At 42.1% G+C, this 21,816-nt stretch overlaps 1 protein-coding gene across 1 annotated transcript in view; it reads right to left on the bottom strand.

The window, feature by feature from the left end:
• The window catches only part of LOC122797768 (meckelin-like), a 423,515-nt gene that overhangs the window by 174,795 nt on the left and 226,904 nt on the right, over positions 1-21,816 (bottom strand). The window lies entirely within an intron of this gene.

Genomic DNA, 21,816 nt, shown 5'->3' with positions numbered 1-21,816 from the left:
CTTTAGTCCTGCTCAAATAATAACGCAATTGCCTGTGTACATCTAAAGTGTGCAAAATCTTTTCCCCTTTATTTTGAGGATCTGCAAAAAGTAGGCAAATGAATAGTTTGGTTTAAAGCCACACTAGAAACCACCTTAGGCATAAAGGAAGGATTAGTACGTAATGATACCCTGTCCTTATGGAAAATCAAAAGGGCTCTACTGCCATAAGGGCCTGCAACTCAGACACCCTTCTTGCAGAAGTAATAGCCAACAGAAAAGCAGTCTTCCATGACAAATATTTCAATTCAGCAGTAGCTGCAGGCTCAAAAGGTTGTAGAGTAAGTTTTTCCAACACAAAATTGAGATCCCAAGCAGGAGTAGGAGCTCTCGGGGGTCTTATATTCTTTGCCCCTCTAAGAAACTGCTTGAACAAAGGATGCGAAAACAAAGGTGGGTCACAATCATAGTGAGCTGAAATTGCTGCAGCATGAATCTTTATGGAAGAGAAAGACAAACCTTTGTCCAATAATTCAGTAAGATATTGAAGAGCCACACTCAAATTAGGCTCTGAAATCTCAGTGTCCAAATTGCTGTACTCCAAAATAAAAATCTCTTCCATTTTTCTCTCCTAGTACTAGGCCTTCTAGCTTCCATAATCACATTTAAAACTTGTTGAGGAAGCTGAGACCTACCATGCTTCAACACAGAATATGCCAAGCTGTGAGATGAAGAGATTGAAGCTTGACATTGAGCAGATGACCGTCCTTCTGAGATAACAGATGAGGAATCAGAGGTAAAGGCCATGGAGGCTTCTTTACAAGACTCCTTAGAAGTGGGTACCAGTGTTCGCGAGGCCAATCTGGAGCTATCAAAATCATCCTTGGCCTGTCCTGTCTGACCTTTAGTAATACCTTTGGAAGAAGAGGTAGAGGTGGAAAGGCATAGACATGAAGGTTTTTCCAACTGAAAGACAGAGCATCCACTTTCCAAGCTGTGTGATGAAACCCCTTTGTGCAATACTTTGGCAGCTGGTGGTTTAGTGGAGAAGCGAACAGATCTATGTCTGGAGTTCCCCATGACACTGTCAATTTCTGAAATACATGAAGATCCAGTTTCCACGGGATCCATGATTTGTCTGCTTAATACATCTGCTAGGGAGTTCTGTGCTCCTGGCAGAAACCTTGCCTGAAGAGTCAGTTGCAGGCTTAGCAGTCTCCCATAAAATCATTGCTTGCCTGCATAGAGGATAAGAATGTGTTCCCGCTTGCTAGTTGATGTACCACATGACAGTTGTGTTGTCTGTCAGAATCAACACCTGCCCTGGAAGAAGTAACTCCTTGAACGCCATCAATGCAAACTGGACTGCTAACATCTCCTTCATGTTGATATGTAGATGCTGTAGTCTGGCAGGCCACTTGTCTTGTATCCACTTTCCATTTAGATGAGCTCCCCAAGCAGTGTCCGAGGCAGCTGTCGTTAAAATCTGACTTTCCTCTGGCGGGTCACAGAGAGTCCCTTGTTTAGGTGACATTCCTGAGCCCACCACAAGAATTCCTTTTGAAGGCAAGGTATTATTTGAATGACAGTGTCCAAATCTTGGCAGTGCTGTGTCCATACATTTTGAGATACCATTGCAGCTTCCTCATATGCAGTTTGGCATTGGGAAGCACCAGAATACAAGATGCCATGAACCCTAATGCTTGAAGGACTGTCCTTGCAGTCAGCACGGACTGATGAGATAGTTGATGGAAGTAAAGGGACAGACTCTTTTGTTTGTCCGGGCTTGAAAAGGCCACCTGGGCTGCTGTATTCAGTCTCACACCCAGCAAGCACATGTCTTGAGAGGGTACTAGACTGGACTTTATTTTGTTCACAGAATACCCTAGGCATCTTAGCACTGCTATGACATATTCCAGATGCTGTAGAAGGTGTTCCTTTTCTTGAGCCAGAATCAGGCAGTCGTCCAAGTAAGGATAAATTTGAATGCCTTGAAGCCTGAAGTAAGCTATCACTGGAGCCAGAACCTTTGTGAATACTCTGAGAACTGATAATGAAAATCTCCAGTTCGAAACCGCAGATACTTTCTGCAACTTAGCCTTATGGGCACATGAAGGTAAGCTTCCTTGAGATCCAAAGTTACCATCCAGTGATCCTTGCCCAGCAGAGGTAACAGTTGCTGTAACGTCAACATCTTGAACTTGGGAATGTCCAGATAAGTGTTGAGGATAGATAAATCCAAAATTGGTCTCCACGTGTTCCCCTTCTTTGGCACTAGGAACCCTTTCTGACACAGGGACTGGATCTGGAGTAACTGAGAAACTTGCTTGTGAGCCTCTTTTCTTTGTGGAGGAGGAACATCTGGCATGCCTTTGAAAGGGGGCAGTGTGTGGAAATAAAATCTGTACCCGTGATGAATGATATCCAGCACCCATCTGTCTTGAGTGATTAAATCCCAATTTTCTTTGAAAAGAGACAATCTTCCTCCCAAAGGAGCTGCCAGGCGAGTCCACTGGCAGCTGAAAAGGCAGGTCATTGGTTCTGCAGGACTGACCCCTGCCCTCACCAGAAGTCTGAGCAGGTGAACTGTCTGATCTAGGCCTAAAGAACCTTGAGCCCTGCCCCTACCACGTCTAGACCTACTAGACTGGGAACCATAAGCAGGATATGTCCACCCCTTAGCAGGCCAATTTCTACTAAACTTGGCTGCACCTGCAAAAATCTTTAACAGTCTGCATAGACTTAGCTTTGTCCTCCATTTTCTTTAAAACTGCTTCCACAGGCGGTCCAAACAACACATCAGACTGTAAAGGAGCATCCAAAATCCTGGTCTTAACATGCTCAGCTAAATTCTGATCCTTCAACCATGCATGTCTCAGAAAAACAGAACTAGTAACAGCCACCCTCGAGGAGGCCTGAACAGCATCAAAACCATACTGCAAAGAATGCTTACCCACTTGTTCAGACACATGAACCAAATCCAGCAATTCTTTACACTCAATACCTTCCAAAGCATCCTTAGATTTCAATTGTGAAAGGAGATAATTCTGATATTTCAGCATATGAAATTGACAATTCAACGCCTCATGGCTAGAGTGGAAGAAGTATATACTTTCTTACCCCACCTATCCAAAGCCCTTGCCTCTTTATCAGAGGGTACAGGATTTTTAACCACAGAAGCTTTAACACCTTTAGGCCCCTGAGAAACAGTTTCTGGGTCCGCCCTGGGACTCTTAAACAAATACTTATGAGCTTCGGGCACCCTATAATACCTATCAGGCTTAACAGGAGCAGGAGGCAAGGAATCAGGGTTCAGAGAAGCCTCTGCAAAACATCCTCCACCACATTCAACACAGGAGGAATAGCTAAGGGCCTATGCTGGGGCAAAACAAGAATTCCCTAAGCCTTTTCTGGAGTCAGAGTAATCTTGGCCTTCCCATTTAAAGTGCTCCCTCATGGAGTCTCTGAAAATGAAAAATCCTCAGGAGGAGAAGCTGAAGGAGTGGAATCATCCACATCAGAATCAGAATAAGTAGGAAACTCTTGCAAGTCTTCCACAGAAGACTCTGAAGCCTGTGAACACTGTTCAAAACTATCAAACTCCTGTTCCACCCTAGGCCTCTTATCAGGTGGGGCATAGAACCTCTAATCAGAGTAATCAAATCTTCTGCCATTTTAAGCATATGTTTCTTAGGCACAGAGCCAATGCTCCTACAGAAGCTGAACTTGGCCTTCCTCTAAAAGAAGCTTTGGCAACAGAAGGAGAGGCCCTAACTACCTTGGGAAGAGAGGGAAGAACAGTTACCTGAGAAGCCCCTCAGCCTGGCCTACCTCCTGAGAGGGCACATCCTGTAACAGTAAAGTATCTGCCTGAGACTCCATAGAGACTCCTGGCAAAACCTCTGGCTCCCCTGAGCCTTCTCTCACCCTAGACTTCACTGTTTTGTCCTTGCGCTTCTTAGATGAAGCCGGAGCATCCGGCGGCATAGTATAATTGCTTCCCAAACACTAACCTAGCACAATCAAGCCTCCTCTAAATCTAGCACAAGACCAACAACGAAACAAGGTATACACAATGTATGATAATCCCTAAATACAGTTATTCACTTTTTCTGACATCCGGTTAAATACTGAGGCAAGCAACTCTGGTCTGAAACTAAAATCTCAGAACGCCAACCTGCACTCGCAAAATTGCTTCTGCATCGGACCATGCGGCAAAAGACTGAGGAAATGGCGTGTCAATGCGCATAAGTAGTACTCCGATCGCACTGACGCCAGTCTGTTGGGCATGCCGACGCCAGCTGTCAGGACTGCAGCAAGGGAAGACGAAGAACATCTATAACTTGTCAAAAGTACATTTAAAAAAGAAGGAAAAGGAAAACTTCAACATGCTTTGTTTGGTTTTGATTCGATACCACTTCCAAAGAGGCAAGTGTAAAGTGAAGCTACAAGATAAGCTAAATGAAAAACATACATGGTAGAGAGAAGTCAACACAAGAAAAATGTCCTGTAGATCAAGGTCCACTTTAACCAACTTCACCATTTGTTTGCCTTTGTCAACTGGGTATAGCTTCTTCAGGCTCACCCCAGGAGTACATACTCCAGAGAATATAACAGCACAATAAAACAGAACGTTAGGAAAAAAAGTAGGGTCAGCCAAAATATTGGTAGGATCATATGCTCAGTATCTACAAAACACAAACTTGACAAAAATAGGTGAAATAAAAATATGCTGTGGAAGGAGCAAGTTTAAAATATCAAAAATATTAGGATTGATAAAACGTATGTATTCCATCAATACAAATATTCATAAAAAGTGCACAATACATGGAAGTCCATAAAAAATTAAAAATAAATAAACAAAAATATACTATATCACCACCAAAGCAAAGAAAAAAAATGACTTATAATAAACTGACTATATGACTTCTAAACACAAACCCTTCTTAAAAAAAAAAAAAAAAAAAAAAGTCATGGAAAGCACCTCCATAGCAAGTCATGAAGCTCAACACATTAACATCTACCATAACGCTGCATCGCGAAAACAGAAGGACCTCTGCAAATCATAATATTAAAGCCACAGATACAAAGAAGAAAAAACATAAAACCTATGTACAGAATAAAATAAATCACTATCCTAACATACCAGTCCTCAAACCCTTGTTAGTCTCCTTGACAAATAAAGATTCACAAGACTACACACACTCGCCTCATTCCAAACAAAAGAGAGTTGCATAAAGCTCCAGGACTGTCATGACATTACTATACTGACTTATTCAAAAACCCAACTAGAACCAAGCAAAGAGCCAAAAAATAAAGAAAGGTAGATTTACGGTAAATGTGAGTCTCATATCTACAATTCTCAGTGTCTTTATTCAGTAAAATATCTAAGTAAGCAATACTGGTACAGTTTACTTCATAGATAAACCTCTGCAATTTGTAGTTTGACTGATGTAAAGAATTTTAAAAAATCTGCCATGTTACCCTTCCAAACCAAAAAAATGTTGCCCAGGAAACGAGTATATAAAATACAAAAGTGCATAAAGTCAGATTTAAAAAGAAACATTTCTTCCCATTTTGTCATCACAATTTTAGCAAACAATACCCCACAAGCCAAACCCATGTCCACCCCTGTGCTTTTTAGAAAGTATTCATGCTCAAAGATGAAATACATTTTTCTTTAACACAATTTCAAGCACCGTCTTACAGGTATTAACAACCTGAGGTACACCATATTCATATAAATATTCTGGAAACCATTTTTATACCTTTGTCATGTGGAATGACAGTGTAAAGATAGTCGACATCTATTGTAACGAAAAGACAGCTGTCGCTGTATTCAAGAAAATTAATTTTGCTAAGGAAGTCGCAAGAGTCTCTGGAAATGTGCGTTTCTTGAAGCAACAAGTAATTCAATTTTTTGTCTAAGAGCTTAGCACTGGGGTGGGTAACTGATCCCCTAGCATCAACAACAGGTCTCATTGGAAGTTCCTGAATGTTCTTATGAATCTTTGAAATAAAGACAGCAGGAATAGTGGGGGAAGTAACATTCAAAAAACTGAACTCATGCATGTCAATACTCTTCTATGAAAAGGTTGTTCAACATGCCCTTGACCTTCTTATAAGTAATATTAAGTTCATTAAGTGACACACTGATGTAATAGTCTTCACCAAGTAAATCGCGCATTCTAGTCACATAGACATCTTTGTCCATAATGACAAGGCTGTCTCCCTATGTCTTATTTCATAGTTGCTCAAATCTTTCAACAATTGTTTTTCACATGGAAGCAAGCTTTCTGTTTGACTATTTCCCCTTTTTGGTTTAAGTGCATAACGAAAATCTAACTCGCAAATTTGTGCAAAATATGCAACTGTTGAATGAATAGAGGGATTAAAGGTGCAGGTATCCTAAGCGGATCCAGTGGACCAGCCACTTGATCAAGTAAGTTAAAATTCATTTTGATGTACTGTTTAAAGGAGATTTGCCTGTACACTACATACAAAACTCATGCCACATTCAAAATAAATCAGCACAAGTTGTGTCAAATGCAACAAACGACTAAATTATAAACTTTAAAATCACCCTTCCTGCTTGTAGCAATTTTAACTTTCCAACAAGTGAATTTTTCACTTACTTGTGGTGGGGGCCTGTGTGTCTCGAGCTGCGCCAGCGGGTTTGACCTTTCTGTGGTGAAGTTTTTTTTTTAGGGCTATTTTTTTTCAACATCTATTTAATTTCCACGTGACAAAGGCAATCTTACATTTATATAAATGAAAAACATGCAAAATGAAATCACTTGTAAACGGTTCACATCACAGACACCATTGAAACAACTGTAGTTGTAAACATTACTAATAACTTACAAACATTCTAGTCACTGTCAGTTAAGCATTATATAAGCTCATTCAAATCCTGCCGCTTAAACCTCGTTCCTGCTCTGCATATACTTTTCCCACAATTCCCATTTTCTTCTATGTAGTTTGCTCCTTCCCTTTTCTAAAGATCCCAATTCCAGTTGTTTTATTTCAGTTACTATATTCACTATTTCTAGTAAAGTTGGTCTAGACTTTGATTTCCATTTTTTAGTAATTGCTTTTTTGGCAGCCACCATAATTAAGACTCAGTAAGGCTTCACTATGTCTAGGCAATTCCGATTCTGTAGCATAGCTCAAAAAAATCATCTCCCCAGTCAGTCCAATCTGCCCACCCAGCATCTCCGACAGAGCGGCCTGCAGGGAATCCCAAAAGTCTGCCAGCTCATCACACCTCAAAAAAATAAGTTCCCGGCTACCTCTTTCTTGCCCATCACACCTTCTGCATTTGCTATCCACCTGAAGAAAAATTCTTTGGAGTCTACTTTGGGTATAAAAATACCTATGTAAACCTTTTCAGGCAAAGATCCTAAATCATCTACTTTGCTGGACATTTGGGAGATACATATATATATATATATATATATATATATATATATATATATATATATATCCCCATTGTCTCTTTGTGAATTGCTTATCCATTCTCTATTCCTAACCCTTTTCTAAGCTCCTCTGACAGATTCTTGTAATCATGCAGCATTTTATATGTTTTACATATTCCTTTCATAACAGCTTCTGTTCTACATTCTGTTAAAAACTCTACTACCACTGCTGGTCTTTCATTTAGAAGCTCCCTATTTCTTTCCCTTTGCCTATACTCTGATATCAATCCTTGATTGGGAAGGCAATCACTAACTTGCAATCCAAATAAATATTTGGCCTCTTCCCATTCTATTACCTTTCCCTTTCTAGTAATTTGTTCCCAATACCTTTGTTCCTTTGACAATTTTCTCCAATAAATTCCAGCCCCCTCTTGGCTATTTGTATTCCTGACCATAGTCAAACCCATTGGTAAAATCTATTTTCGACATTCTCCTATTGGTTTGGTTCTTAGAATACTCCCTACTATTTCACGAATACAATACTCTGCATGATTTCGGCTGTTCAACCTTTAAGAGTTTGCATCCAAAATCCCAATCTCTAATTTCTTGAGCTTCCTCCATGTGTCATCCATCCCTTTCCACCTTGAATTATAGTTTTCTGCCTGTGCTATGTACAAGAGCCTTAACTGTGTTGCTCAAAAATCCCCCCTTAAATTAGGTAATCCTAGTCCACCTTGTTCTATTGGTAAAATCAGCTTATCCCACTTGACCCTTGCTGTCTTCCCTTCCCATAAAATAATCTTCAGCTCTTCTCTAATTGCCGTCCACAACTTCTCCACTGGTTGATAAAAGTATGCCTGACCTGCGTACAAGACTAAAGGGACTAAACATTTTAATGACTTGCATCTTAGTATCCATATCACAAAATTTACAGTTTCTCAATTTTTGTATCATCTTCTGCTTTAGTCTCTTCCCACATACCCTTAGCTGTCACCACAGTCATTTCTAATCCATACTCCTAAATACTTCATTTTATCATGTCCCCATAAACATGGATATTGTTGGACCAATTCATGTGTGGGTACATAATTTACCGCTCCTGTCTTTGTTTTAGCTTCATTAATTCTGTATCCTGAGAATATCTGAAATAGTCTTAAAATGTTCCACAACACTGTAATGCCCCCTTTCTGGTTTTGTCATGTAAAGAATAATATAATCTGCAAACAGAGCCAGCTCTTCCATACCAATTATATCCTTGAATTTTGAGTCCCTTATTTTCTTTCCCAGTGGTTCTAAATATAATGCGGACAAACCTGCCTGGTTCCTCTACTCAAGCAAAAATTATCGGAGAGGACCCCACTCACTTTAATTCTCACCTCAGTTCCCTCATATATTCTTCTAATCAACCTTATAATTGCATCAGGGAAAGCATATGCTTCCACTGCCCTTCTCATGAAGTCCCAGTCCACTCTGTCAAATGCTTTCTCTGCATCAAGACCCACCAATAAAAGTCCTTTATTACATTCTGCTTCACTATGGATCATCAATGTTCTGTTAATATTGTCAAATATTTGCCTCCCCTCCACAAAATCATACTGATCCATATCTATCAATTTTGTTATCACTTTTGCCATTATTTTAGCCCTTATAGACAAACACTTTATAATCATGGTTTAGTATTGAAATGGGCCTGTATGAAGCTGGATCCGATGGATCTTTACCCTCTTTAGGTATTACCGTTACCATCGCCTTCTTCCAGGATGCTGGAACTTCTCCTCCTCTTAAAATACTGTTAAACAAAACCTTCCAGCTCTTTATCAGTTTTTTCCCTCCTAACTACCAAAGGAATACCACCTATTCCTGGGGAGTTTCCTGTAGATTGGTTATATAGCAATCTTTCTAAACTCATGCATATTATCGAGGTACTCCCTTATTTTCTATTTAACATTCTGCAGTTGCTCCTTTTCTTGTTTTGAGAGCGATTTCCCCTATTTTGCAATACTTTAACATTTGTCAATCTCTCTAAATAATTCTCGTTACTGTTTAGCCATATCTCCCTTTCTTTTATTTCCAACCTAGTTTTAAGCTTCACTTGAATTTTATCCCACTCCTTAGCTATGTTTTCAGAAGACAAATCTGTCTTCTCTAGTAGCTCCTGAAATTAGTCCACAACCCATTCCTTAAATTCCTCCATCTTCAACAGGTAGGTGGGGAAGCGCCAGTGTCATTTTCATTTCATTACCTTGCATTTTTATTTTAGTTATTATTGGTACATGATCTGAAATAGTTATCGGGTACGTTTCAAGACCTTCAATTAAATGCACATGTTCCTGTGAGACAAAATCTATCTAGCCTAGCCCAGTTTTTGTATCTAGGTGAGTAATACACCACCTAGTACTGAATTCACATCTTCCATGCCAAACATTTTCATAAATTTCTTCAAAAATCTACCCTCCCTTGTTATATTATCCCTTCTAGGCCCCCTAGACACATCTTCACTATTGCAAACCAAATTCCAGTCTCCACCTACAAGCAATATTGATTGCCGAAAGCTGATTTTGTCTCCACCAAATTTTCTTAAGCTCCATTATAGCAGTTTTAGGGGGGAATGTAAATGCATGCCAGTGTAATCCTCCTCCCTGGCCAGTAGCCCCTCAGTACTATGCATCTTCCATTATTTTTTTTCCCCTCTTCTATCAATATTGGAGCTCCTCTTGCAATTAAAATAAGTACTCCGCTTTTCCTATGTCCCAAATATTCTGCTGAATAACCATCCTAAAAACTTATCAAATTCACATGTTCAGTTCTTTCCAGGTGTGTCTCCTGCAGCAGTTATTTGCACTCTACATTTTTTAAATATAATTCACTACTCTTTTTTATATTTATCTGTAAGACTATTTAGATTGAAAGACATTATAGAAAGCATAATTTTCTTAAATAATTACCACAGATTATATATAACTGCTCTTTTTGCTAAATGTCTAGTTTCATCTTTTATGTTACATGTATATACTGTCCCGCAGTTTCGTGTTTTATACAGTTGTTTCATGTCATATCCTTTTGTGCCTATGTCACATCTTACATAACCTTTTGGTTTTTTGAAAGCCCTCAAAAAGAACCCCCCCCAAAAACCCTCCTAAAATCTAGAAACTTTACAATCACACACAAAACTATGTACATCTTCAAATATTGAAGTTCTTGCGTCCTAATAAAAACACAAGTTCTACGTTGATAACTACACAGACAGGCAAAAATTAACCAAAAAGAATGGTTAGTCATGTTAAAACGCATGGTAAAGCCTGTGCTATTAGTAAAGGCTATTTAATTTTTATATCTATATAACTCTCCCAGTTGAGAAAAAGTACAGTTGTGTACACTTACCATAAATGTAGATGTTCGAGTGTCTTCACTGTTGCAGTCATCACTGTAGGGTACTTCCTGCCGGCAGGCAGCCCTCGGTCGGCCAGAATCCCAAAGTCGGAGTCCGGCGTCGGCTGTGTACTCACCCTCCCTGACGTCAGTGCGCCAGGGGTACAAAGCTCCCAGCCGACGTCATGTTCTCCAGTTTTTCTTGCTCCAGATGTCAGGTGCCCAAAAGTAAAGGCTAAAAGTAAAACAAAAATGTAACATACAACAAACCCCATACCCTGTAACAAATGCATCTCAGAAGAAGGGTGAAGCAGGGAACCACACCAATAAAAGTATGAGGGGACAAGAGGGTGGGTAACCCAGACTGCAACAGTGAAGACACTCGAACATCTACATTTATGGTAAGTGTACACAACTGTAATATGTTCATCGTGTTTCACTGTTGCTGTCATCACTGTAGAGTTGAAACCCAAAGCTGAAATAAAGGGAGGTGGTTACTGAGTAGAAGGGGCGGCTAGAAGGCTTTGTAAGACTGCAGAAGCAAAGCCCGCCCTAGACTTAGAATACAGAGGGAGATTATAGTGCTTAGAGAAAGTATGCACTGAACTCCAAGTTGCAGCTTCCAAAATATCTTCGGTAGGGACTCCCATGAGAAAGGCAGCTGAAGTAGCAGCAGCTCTATTAGAGTGTGTCCTAATTTTTCCTGGGATTTGCTTTCCATGATGAGAGTAACAAAATCTGATTCCATGAGCAATCCATTTAGAAATGGTCTGTTTTGAAATAGCTTTGCCTTGGGAATTTGCTGCCTAAGAAACAAACAGTTGTTCAGTTTTCCTGATATCCTTGGTTCTGTCCAGGTAAAAGCGAAGCTGCCTGTGCACGTCCAAAGAATGTAAGATCCTCTCCCCCTTATTTTGTGGATTAGGGAAAAAAGTTGGCAGGTGAATAGCTTGGTTTAAAGCCACTTTAGAAACGACTTTAGGCATGAAAGTAGGGTTAGTCCTCAAAGAAACCCTGTCTTGATGAAAAATAATGTAAGGTTCCACGGCCATGAGCGCTTATAACTCGGACTCTCCTGGCTGAAGTTAAAGCCAGTAGGATAACAGTCTTCCATGATAAATACTTTATATCAGATGTGGCAGCAGGCTCAAAAGGAGGCAGAGTAAGTAAGTTTTTCCAGGACATAATTGAGGTCCCAGCAGGAATGGGTGGTGTCCTAGGGGGCCTTAAATTCTTTGCTCCTCTGAGATATTGTTTCAGAAGTGGATGTGAAAAAATTGGAGGGTCTGTATTATAATGTGCAGAGATAGCAGAGGCTTGTATTTTTATGGAGGAAAAAGATAAACCCTTATGCAACATATCTGTTAGGTAATGTAAAATCAATGGAAAATTTGGAATGTGAGGATCTGATTCCTGAGCATGCATCCAGGTGCAAAATCTCTTCCATTTACCTTCATAAGATTTCCTAGTGCTAGGCCTTCTGGCTTCTAAGATAACATCCATGACCTGCTTGGAAAGGGTAGGATTAATCATAGACCCTGAATACGCCAGGCTGCCAGGCTGAGAGTTTTGATATGAGAGTGCAGCCCTGATGTCGAAATAAAAGATTTGGAATCTGAGGTAGAATCCAAGGAGGTTCTTGGGATAGATTTATCAGTGTTGAGTACCAAAATTGTCTAGGCCAATTCGGGGCTAGTAAGATCAGCTTTGGTTTGTCCTGTTTTATTTTCAATAACACCCTTGGTAGAAGAGGTAGTGGTGGAAAGGCATACCCAGAGAGGTTCCGCCAACTGAATGAGAGAGCACCCACTTTCCATACTATCCTGTGATATGTCCTTGTGCAAAAAGTCTGTAACTGGTAGTTGTGGGGAGATGCAAACAGATGTCCAGGCAGCCCCAGGCTTCTGTAATCATCTTGAATATTTGGGTGTCTAGCATCCACTCGTGTGGGTCTGACAGGTTCCTGCTCAGGCCGTCTGCCAGAGTGTTTTGTTTCCCTGGCAGGAATTGAGCTTGTAGGTCCACTTTGCAAGCTAGTGTTGTGTTCCATAGAGTCATGGCTAGTCTGCAAAGGGGGTAGAAGTGGGAACCCCCTTGCTTATGTACCACATAACTGTGGTGTTGTCTGTCCATATCAGTAGCTGCCCTGGCTGTAAAAGATCCCTGAAAGCCAAGAGGGCATTCTGCACAGCTAGCATCTCTTTTAAATTGATATGAGGATGCTTCTGATCCTCTGTCCAAAAACCTTGCAGGCCTTTCCCCTGCAAGTGGGCTCCCCATGCATAATCCGAGGCACCCATGGTTATCACTTGGTAGGTTGGAGATAGACTGAAGGCTTTCCCTTTGTTTTGAAGACATGCCATGGCCCACCAATGGAATTCCTTTTGCAGGCAAGGCAAGACAGCAATCAGTGTTTCCAGACTGTGACAATGCTGGGACCATACGCTTTTTAGGTACCATTGTATCTTCTTCATATGCAGTCTTGCATATGGTACGAGTAGGATGCAAGAAGCCATGTAACCCAAAGCCTGCAGGAATTTCCTTGCAGTTAGGTGAGACATCAACGCCAGGCTTTTGAAAGTTGAAGCCAGCTGAAGTTGTTTTTCTGATGTCAGGAATGCCATCTAGGTTGTGGTGTTTAAAAGAGCACCCAGGAAAGTTATCTCTTGAGTGGGTGCCAAATTTGACTTTTTTACGTTCACAGTGAATCCCAGGTACTTGAGTAGATTCTTAACAAATTCCAGGTGCTGGAGTAAAACTTCCTTGCTGTATGCTTGAATAAGGCAGTCGTCCAAATAAGGGTAAATTTGAATTCCCTTGGGTCTGCAGTAAGCTACTACTGGTGCCAGGCACTTAGTAAAGACCCTGGGCGCAGTAGACAAGCCAAAGGGCAGCGCAGAGAATTGGTAATGTTTCGAGCCTGCCTTGAACTTGAGGTATTTTCTGCACTTCTGTCTGATAGGAATGTGTAGGTAAGCCTCCTTTAAATCCAATGTCACCATCCATGCATTTTTGCTCAACATTGGCAGGAACTGCTGCAGAATAAGTATCTTGAACTTTGGTATCTCCAGGAAAGTATTTAAGACTGACAGATCCAGGATGGGTCTCAAAGTATTTTGCTTTCTGGGAACTAGAAAGAGTCTTGAATAAAAGCCTTGGCCCGTCTTTGAATTTGGAACCAGTACTATGGCCCTCATAGCCATGAGGGACCTCGCCTGTTTTAATGCCTCTGCCTATTGAGTTTTTGGTAGGTCTGGCCATCCGTTTGGTTTTGGTAAGGTGTGAAAGTGGAATTTGTAACCTCTTAAAACTACATCAAGAACCCACTTGTCTTGGGTTATATGCAAGAACAATTTTGGTGAAAGAGAGAAAGTTTTCCTCCCAGAGGAGCTTCCAGGAGAGAGGTTCCTGGAGCCATGCAGGGAGAGTCATTGAGCCGGTTTCCTATAAGGTTGAGACCTATCTTCCCCACCCCTGGGAGTGGAAGCACTCCACTGTCTAGGTCTATAAGAGGTCTGTGCTTGGGCCCTCCCTCTGGGGCGCCTATATCTACACCTCTGAGGCCTGTCCGAGCTGGGAAAGGTCCAATTTTTAGCTGGCCAATTTCTGCTAAATCTAGGAGGCTGAACTTGTAAGAAATCCTTAACCGTTTGCATGGATTTTGCCTTATCCTCCATTTTCTTTATAACCACTTCAGCCTTAGACCCAAACAAAACATTATGTTGAACAGGAGCATCCAGTAATTTTGCTTTCACTTGATCAGGCAAATTTTGTTCCTTTAACCAAGCATGCCTTCTAAAGACAGTGTCAGTGGCAGCCGCCCTGCAAGAGGCCTCCAAAGCATCAAAACCACAGTGTAAGGTATGTTTCCCCACCTGCTCAGTAGCATGCATCAAATCTTGTAATTCCTTATTGTCTGCACATGCAGAAATGGTACAGTTTTGTTTCATAACAGACAAAAGGTATTGCTGATATTTCAACATATGAAATTGACAATTTAAAGCCCTAATAGATAAAGTAGCAAAGTGTACACTTTTTTTGCCCCATCTCTCCAAAGCTCTAGAATCCTTATCTGATGGAATAGGGTTCATAGCAGTGGCGGCCTTAACACCCTTAGGACCTTGAGAAATGGTTTCTGGATCAGCAGTAGGATTTTTAAATAGAAACTGGTGGGAGTTAGGGACTCTGTAATATCTATCAGGCTTAGCAGGGGCTGAAGGAAAGGAGTCAGGAGTTAAATTAGACTCAGAAAAGACATAATCCACAATATCCAAAATAGGAGGAATAGCCAGGGGTCTGTGTTGGGGAAGAAGGAAATCCCTAAGCCTTCTCTTTGATTCAGAGTACTCCTGTCCTTCCCAGTGAAAATGTTCCCTCATGTCATGTAAAGTTTCCCCAAAAGAATAATCCTCAGGAGGAGAAGCTGAAGGAATGGATTCCTCAGCATCAGAATCCTCATAAGGAGGGAAGGTATAATCCTGTTCAGAGGAAGACACTGAAGAGAGAGATGCCTGATCAGAGGATTCATAATCCAATTCTTGTCTTAGCCTTTTGTCTGGAGGGGGATGTGAACCCCTAATCATAGTTAGCAAGTCCTACGCCATTTTAAGCATTTGTTTTTGAGATTTAGGTCCCGGATCAGAGGAAGCCTGGGCTTGAGTCTTTGCCTTTGTCTTTACCTGAAGCTGCGTAGGCCTGAAAACCCCCTCGGAAGCCGGTACCTGCACAGCGGCTCCGGACCCATCCGAGGGAGCATTATCCGAAGATCATGCACCTGGAGTATTCGAAGGCCTAGTTGGCTCCTCGTGGGAGTCCGATTCAGCAAGCAGTTCTGTAATGGCTGATGACAGGGGCTGCGAAATCGCCTCACTGACTACGGCCGAACCAGCAGTTGGCTCTGATTGCAAACTGTCATCTGATTTGGACCTCGGAGGCCTATCCTTATCCTTGTGCCTTTTATGAACTCCGTTAGTCGGAAGCGTGTCCGACGACATATTATAATTAAATCGCCTCCCAAAGTAATGAAAGGCAAAATCGTATCTCCGTTTAATAGTATGTTGATTAAATCTAGCACAAAACCAACAACTAGCTACGTCATGGTCAGGGCCTAGACAAGGAATACAGTAAGAGTGAAAATCCTTATGAGGTATTTGCTTCCCACATGAAATACAATTATTAACTTTTTCTGACATTGGTCTGGAGAAAGAAAAAAGTTTCCCCAACGGGGTACTTAGCTTTGAAAAGAAGAATGTCTTCGGAATGAAGCACCAAAAATAACAGGAGTCAGCTAACCGGCACTTGCGGACTGCTTCCACCGGGCAGCAGGAAAGACTGGAGTACATGGCATCGGCTGGGAGCTTTGTACCTCTGGTGCACTGACGTCAGAAAGGGTGAGTACACAGCCGACGCCGGACCCAGACTTTGGGATTCTGGCTGACCGAGGGCTGCCTGCCAGCAGGAAGAACCTTACAGTGATGACTGCAACAGTGAAATACGATGAACATCACTTGAATGCTTTCAGTAAACACTTTCTCCAAGCCATTTTTCTTTATTAATTTGTCTTCTAGTGACATGCAAACCAGACACAGAACTGCTAAGGGTACCTTGTTTATCAGAAAGAAAGACTTAGAGTATTTAATATTCTTTTTCGTTTACATGCTTAGTAATAAACTTGTTACTGGATAACGCCTATGGTTTTTACTCGGTCATTTCCCTATGCAAGCCTAGGAAAAAGCACACTAATTTTTATTTTGTCATACTCTGTTATCCAGACACTTGTGCCCCCCCATCTCCTCCCCTCCTCATTCTTTTTTCATTGCAGTATCTACATTTTCCAAAATTGGACAAAGAAAAAGAGAGAAGTGTGAACAAGAAAAAAAAAAAAATAAAGCACCTGTTTATATTAGTATCCCCAATGCATTTAAAAAAACTGAGATAAGTTTACTTCAAGTCTAACTGGTTTTGTATCATCTTTAAAGCTGTCACACCTGGGGAAAAAGTACAGTTGTGTACACTTACCATAAATGTAGATGTTAGAGTGTATTCATTGTTGCAGTCCTTACATTGGGTTATCTGCTTGCAGGTAGCCCTCAGTCGGCCTGATTAACAAAGTCTTGGGTCCTGCATCGGTTGCTGTCCCTTCTTCCATGACGTCAGGTCGTCAGGGGTATAAAACATGCAGCTGACGCCATTATATCAGTTTTTCTTGCCCCAGATGTCAGGTGCCCCCCCATAATGGGAAGCAATTAAATATAAAAGTACAATGATATACCTCCAACAAAAAAGCAAATACACCAAAAAGCTTTTAAGCACAGTAAAGGAAAGTAGAGGTATAACCAAAAGTTAGGGGGGCTGGAGGGAGGGAGGGTAACCAGGACTGCAACAGTGAATACACTCGAACATCTACATTTATGTAAGTGTACACAACTGTACTACGTCCTTCGTGTTTCACTGTTGCAGTCATTACATTTGGGTTGATTCCCAAAGCTATGGTTGGGAGGAGGAATTTTAATAGCATCAGGACCAGCTATAAGGCCCTGCAAGACTGCAGTGGCAAAGCCAGCTCTGGATTTAGAGAAAATTGGCAAATGATAATGCTTGTTATGTACAAAACTCCAGGTAGCAGCTACTAGGATGTCCCTAGTAGGTACGCCTCTGAGAAAAGCGGTAGAGGTAGATGCAGCAGTGGTGGAGTGAGGTCTGATCCCCTGGGTAGGATAGGTTTTCCATAGTGCTTATAGTAGAAATGAATACAATGGCCTATCCATTTAGAAATGTTTTGTTTTGAAATAGCCTTACCCACTGCCCTTGCAGCAAATGCCACCAGCAGTTGTTTAGATTTCCTTTGAGGTTTAGTCCTGTCCAAGTAAAATCTAAGTTGTCTGTGCACATCTAAGGAATGCAGTATCCATTCCCCTTTGCTCTGTGGATTGGGAAAGAAGGTTGGCAAATGGACTAATTAAGAGCCACACTGGATGCCACCTTGGGCATGAAGGATGGATTGGTTCAGAGGGAAACCCTGTCCGCATGAAAGATGATGAAAGGCTCCACTGTCATAAGGGCCTGTAATTCAGATACCCTTCTAGCTGAAATGATTGCTAAAAGGAAAGCAGTTTTCCAAGTAAGAAATTTTAAGTCCGCAGTAGCAGCTGGCTCGAAAGGAGGTAGGTGAGTTTCTCCAAAACAAAGTTAAGGTCCCAGGCTGGGGTTGAAGCTCTCCTGGGTGGTCTCAAATTTTTGGCCCCTCTGAGGAACTGCTTGAGCAGTGGATGAGAGAAGAGGGGAGGTTCTGTGTTATGAGCTGAAATTGCTGAGGCATGGATTTTAATGGAGGAAAAAGACGGGCCCTTGTGAAGCATCTCAGTTAAGGATTGTAAATTCTGAGGTAAATTGGGTGCTGCTGTGCTCATCCCTTGAGATTGGTTCCAGGCACAGAATCTTTTCCATATTTCAGCATAAGATTTTCTAGTACTAGGCCTCCTTGCCTCAAATTATATCCATCACAGGTTTACTGAGGGATGGTAAAGGAGAGATCAGATAATTAGCCAGGCTGCAAGGTTCAGTGTTAGAAGCTGAGGGTGCAGAATCTGGTTCTCCTGCTGGGACAACAGGGAAGGAGTCTGAGGCAGGTGCCATGGGGATAACAGTGACACACTGTGCAGGAGGGGGTACCAGTGTTGGCGTGGCCAGTCTGGAGCAATCAAAATCATCCTTGGTTTGTCCGGTTTGATTTTTTTGTAGTACTTTGGAGAGCAGAGGCAGGGGGGGGGGGGGAGGCATAGACTGATAGGTTTTTCCAGCTGAAGGACAGAGTATCCACTTTCCAGGCTTATTTGGGGGGGAGTCCTTGTGCAAAAGTTGTCCAATTAGTAGTTCTGGGAAGAGGCAAATAGGTCTATATCTGGGTTCCCCCATTTGCTTGTCAACATGTTGAAAATCCTTGGTTCCAGTTTCCACTCGTGTGGGTCCATGAGGTTTCTGCTTAGTCCGTCTGCCAGTGTATTTAATTTTCCTGGCAGGAGCTGAGCTTGAAGGTGCACTTGGTAGCTCAAGGCCATGTTCCACAATGCCATGGCTAGTCTGCAGAGGGAGTAAGAACGTGTACACCCCCCCCTGCTTGTTTATGTACCACGTAACAGTGGTGGTGTCCATCTTTACCATTAGTTGTCCTGGAAGAATGTGGTCTTTGGAGACTGTCAGATAATTCTGTACAGCTGACATTTCTTTTCGATTGATATGCAGGTGCATTTGACTTGGGTTCCATTTGCACTGAATGCACTTCCCTGCCAGGTGAGACCCCCAATGCATAGTCTGATGCGTCTGTTAGGTATTAGGTGGTGGGGGGTGAGTGTGAAAGTTAGTCCCTTGTTTTGCTGTCAGGCCTCTGCCCACCAAAGGAACTCTAGGCGTAGGCAAGGTATGATAGGAATCATTGCTTCTAGATCCTGAGAATGTTGATACCATAAGGCTTTTTAGATACCACTGTAATTTCCTCATATGCAGCCTTGCATATGGAATTAGAAGAATGCAGGAGGCCATGAACCCCAAGGCATGCAGTATTTGTCTTGCGGATAGCAGGGTTTTTGTGGCCACTTGTTTGAAGTAGGTTGTCAAATGAATTTATTTCTCTGGCATAAGGTAAGCCATCTGGGAAAGTGTATTCAAGCTTGCTCCCAGGAATATAATTTGTTGGCAGGGTTTATGGTGTACCCCAGACAGGTTAGAACCCTTTGTACAAAGGCCAGATGATTCAAAATTATGTCCTGGCTTTCTGCCTGAATTAGAGAATCATCCAGGTATGGGTATATTTGAATATTTCTTTGCCTGCAAAATGCAATAACTGGAGCTAGGCACTTTGTGAATACCCTGGGCGCAGTAGATAAGCCAAAGAACAGTGCAGAGAACTGATGGTGTGTGTAGCCTGCTTTGAAGCAAAGGTGTCTACTGCAAGATTCCCTGACTGGGATGTGCAGATATGCTTCTTTTAAATCTAGTGTTGCCAACCAGGCGTCTTTGCCTAGCATAGGAAGCAACTGGTGAAGAGTCAGCATCTTGAATTTTGGAATCTCCAAAAAGGTGTTAAGAGTAGACAGGTCCAGGATAGGACGCCATGAATTGTCTTTTCTGGGTACCAGGAAAAGTCTCTAGTAGAAACCATGTCCCTTTTCCTCTTCTGGTACCAACTGAATAGTCCCCATACTTGAGAGAAAGTACTTGTTTTTGCGCCTCTGCCCACTGATTTGGGGGTAGGTCTGGCCACCCGTTTGGTGTTGGCAACGTATGGAAGTGAAATCTGTATCCCTGGGACACTATATTTAAAACCCATTTGTCCAGGGTAATGAGCTCACAGTTCTTTGTATGAAGAGCAATCTTTCCCCCCAAAGGGGCAGTCAGTAGATAAGTGCTTGGAAATTTTAAAAGGAAGTCACTGAAACAGTTTACCATAGAGGGGAGTCTTATTACTCCCATATTTGGAAGTGGAGCCCCCCCCCCCACCACCACCACTGCTTAGTCCTGTGTGTCCCCTGGGACTGGAACTTGGGGTTTCTGCTGTGTCTGGGTTTGGATTGAGAAGACCTGGAAGGGGCTGGAAAGGACCAATTTTTAAAGGGCCAGTGCCTAATAAATCTAGGAGGCTGAACTTGTAAGAAATCTTTAACAGTTTGCATAGACTTTAACTTGATTTTCCATCTTTTTAAGAGCTTCCTCAGCCTTGTTGTCAAACAGGTGGTCCTGATTTAAGGGAGCATCCAACAATTTAGCTTTAACATGATCAGGTAAAGATTGCTCCTTAAGCAAAGCATGCCTTCTGAGCGCAGACCCAGTAACAGCAGCCCTACAAGATGCCTCTAATGAATCAAAACCACATTGCAAAGTATGTTTTCCAACCTGTTCAGCAGAATGCATTAAATCCTGTAATTCTTTAATTTCCACACAATCAGGAATCAACATCATTTTCTGTTTAAGCAATCCAATAACATGTTGCTGATACTTTAACATGAAACTGGCAGTTTAAAGCCCTAATGGCAAAGGTTGCAGAAGTGTAAACCTTCTTACCCCATCTACCCAGCACCTTGGAGTCTCTGTCAGAAGGGGTAGGATTTTTAGCAGTAGAAGCCTTAATGCCCTTGGGCCCCTGAGAAATGGTCCCTGGATCCGCAATAGGATTTTTAAAAAGGAACATGTGTGACTCAGGGACCCTGTAGTATCTGTCAGGTTTACTGGGAGCAGGAGGCAAGGAATCAGGGGCCAAACTGGATTCCGAAAAGGCATCATCAACAATGTCTATGCTGAGGCAGGAGTAAGAAATCCTTGAGCCTCTTTTTTGAATCAGAAAAATCCTGGCTTTCTGGCTTTCCCAGTGGAAATGCTCCCTTAAGAGTATGTAAGGTTTCACCAAAAAAAAATCCTCTGGAGGGGAAGCAGAGGGAGTGAAGTCCTCTGCATCAGTATCCCCAAACTAGATAAGGGCAAATCTATGTCATCAGAAGAATCAGAAAAAAACAGAATCCTGGTCAGAAGACACAGAAACAACTTCAGTCCTAGACCTCTTAGAAGGGGGGAGGGTTGGCTACCCCTGATTAGTGCTATTAGATCTTCAGCCTTTCTTATTTGTTTTTTAGGCATAGAGGCCTGAGCCTGGGCATCATTTTTTTTAGGCATGATTCGAGATTTAGGCGTAAGTGAAGGAGGCATCGGTATAATATGCAAGTCCATAGGCCTGAATACACCCTCAGAAGCCGGTGTCTGCACAGCAGCTTCGGACCAATCCAAGGTAGAGACATCTGCGGGTTTCATAGTTGAAGCATCTAGCGGCATACCAGACTCCGAATGGGTCTCAGTAGAGGCCTGCGAATCAGAAATAGCGGGCATCAGGGGCTGCAAATGCGCCTCACTGAGTACCAGCGAACTGGCGACTGGCTTAGAAGAAGCGTCGTCGGCAGTTTTGAACCTCGGCGGCCTGTCTCGTTCTTTAACCTAGCATGTTTTCGGAATCCCAGTAGTTGGATGGCTAACTGACTACATTTCTGGATAATTAAACAGAGAACCA

Source organism: Protopterus annectens, chromosome 3.part1, assembly GCF_019279795.1.
Source record: "Protopterus annectens isolate FY-2018-M chromosome 3.part1, PAN1.0, whole genome shotgun sequence".
NCBI classification, from domain to species: domain Eukaryota; kingdom Metazoa; phylum Chordata; order Ceratodontiformes; family Protopteridae; genus Protopterus; species Protopterus annectens.
This window is presented reverse-complemented; position numbering and strand designations above follow the sequence as displayed.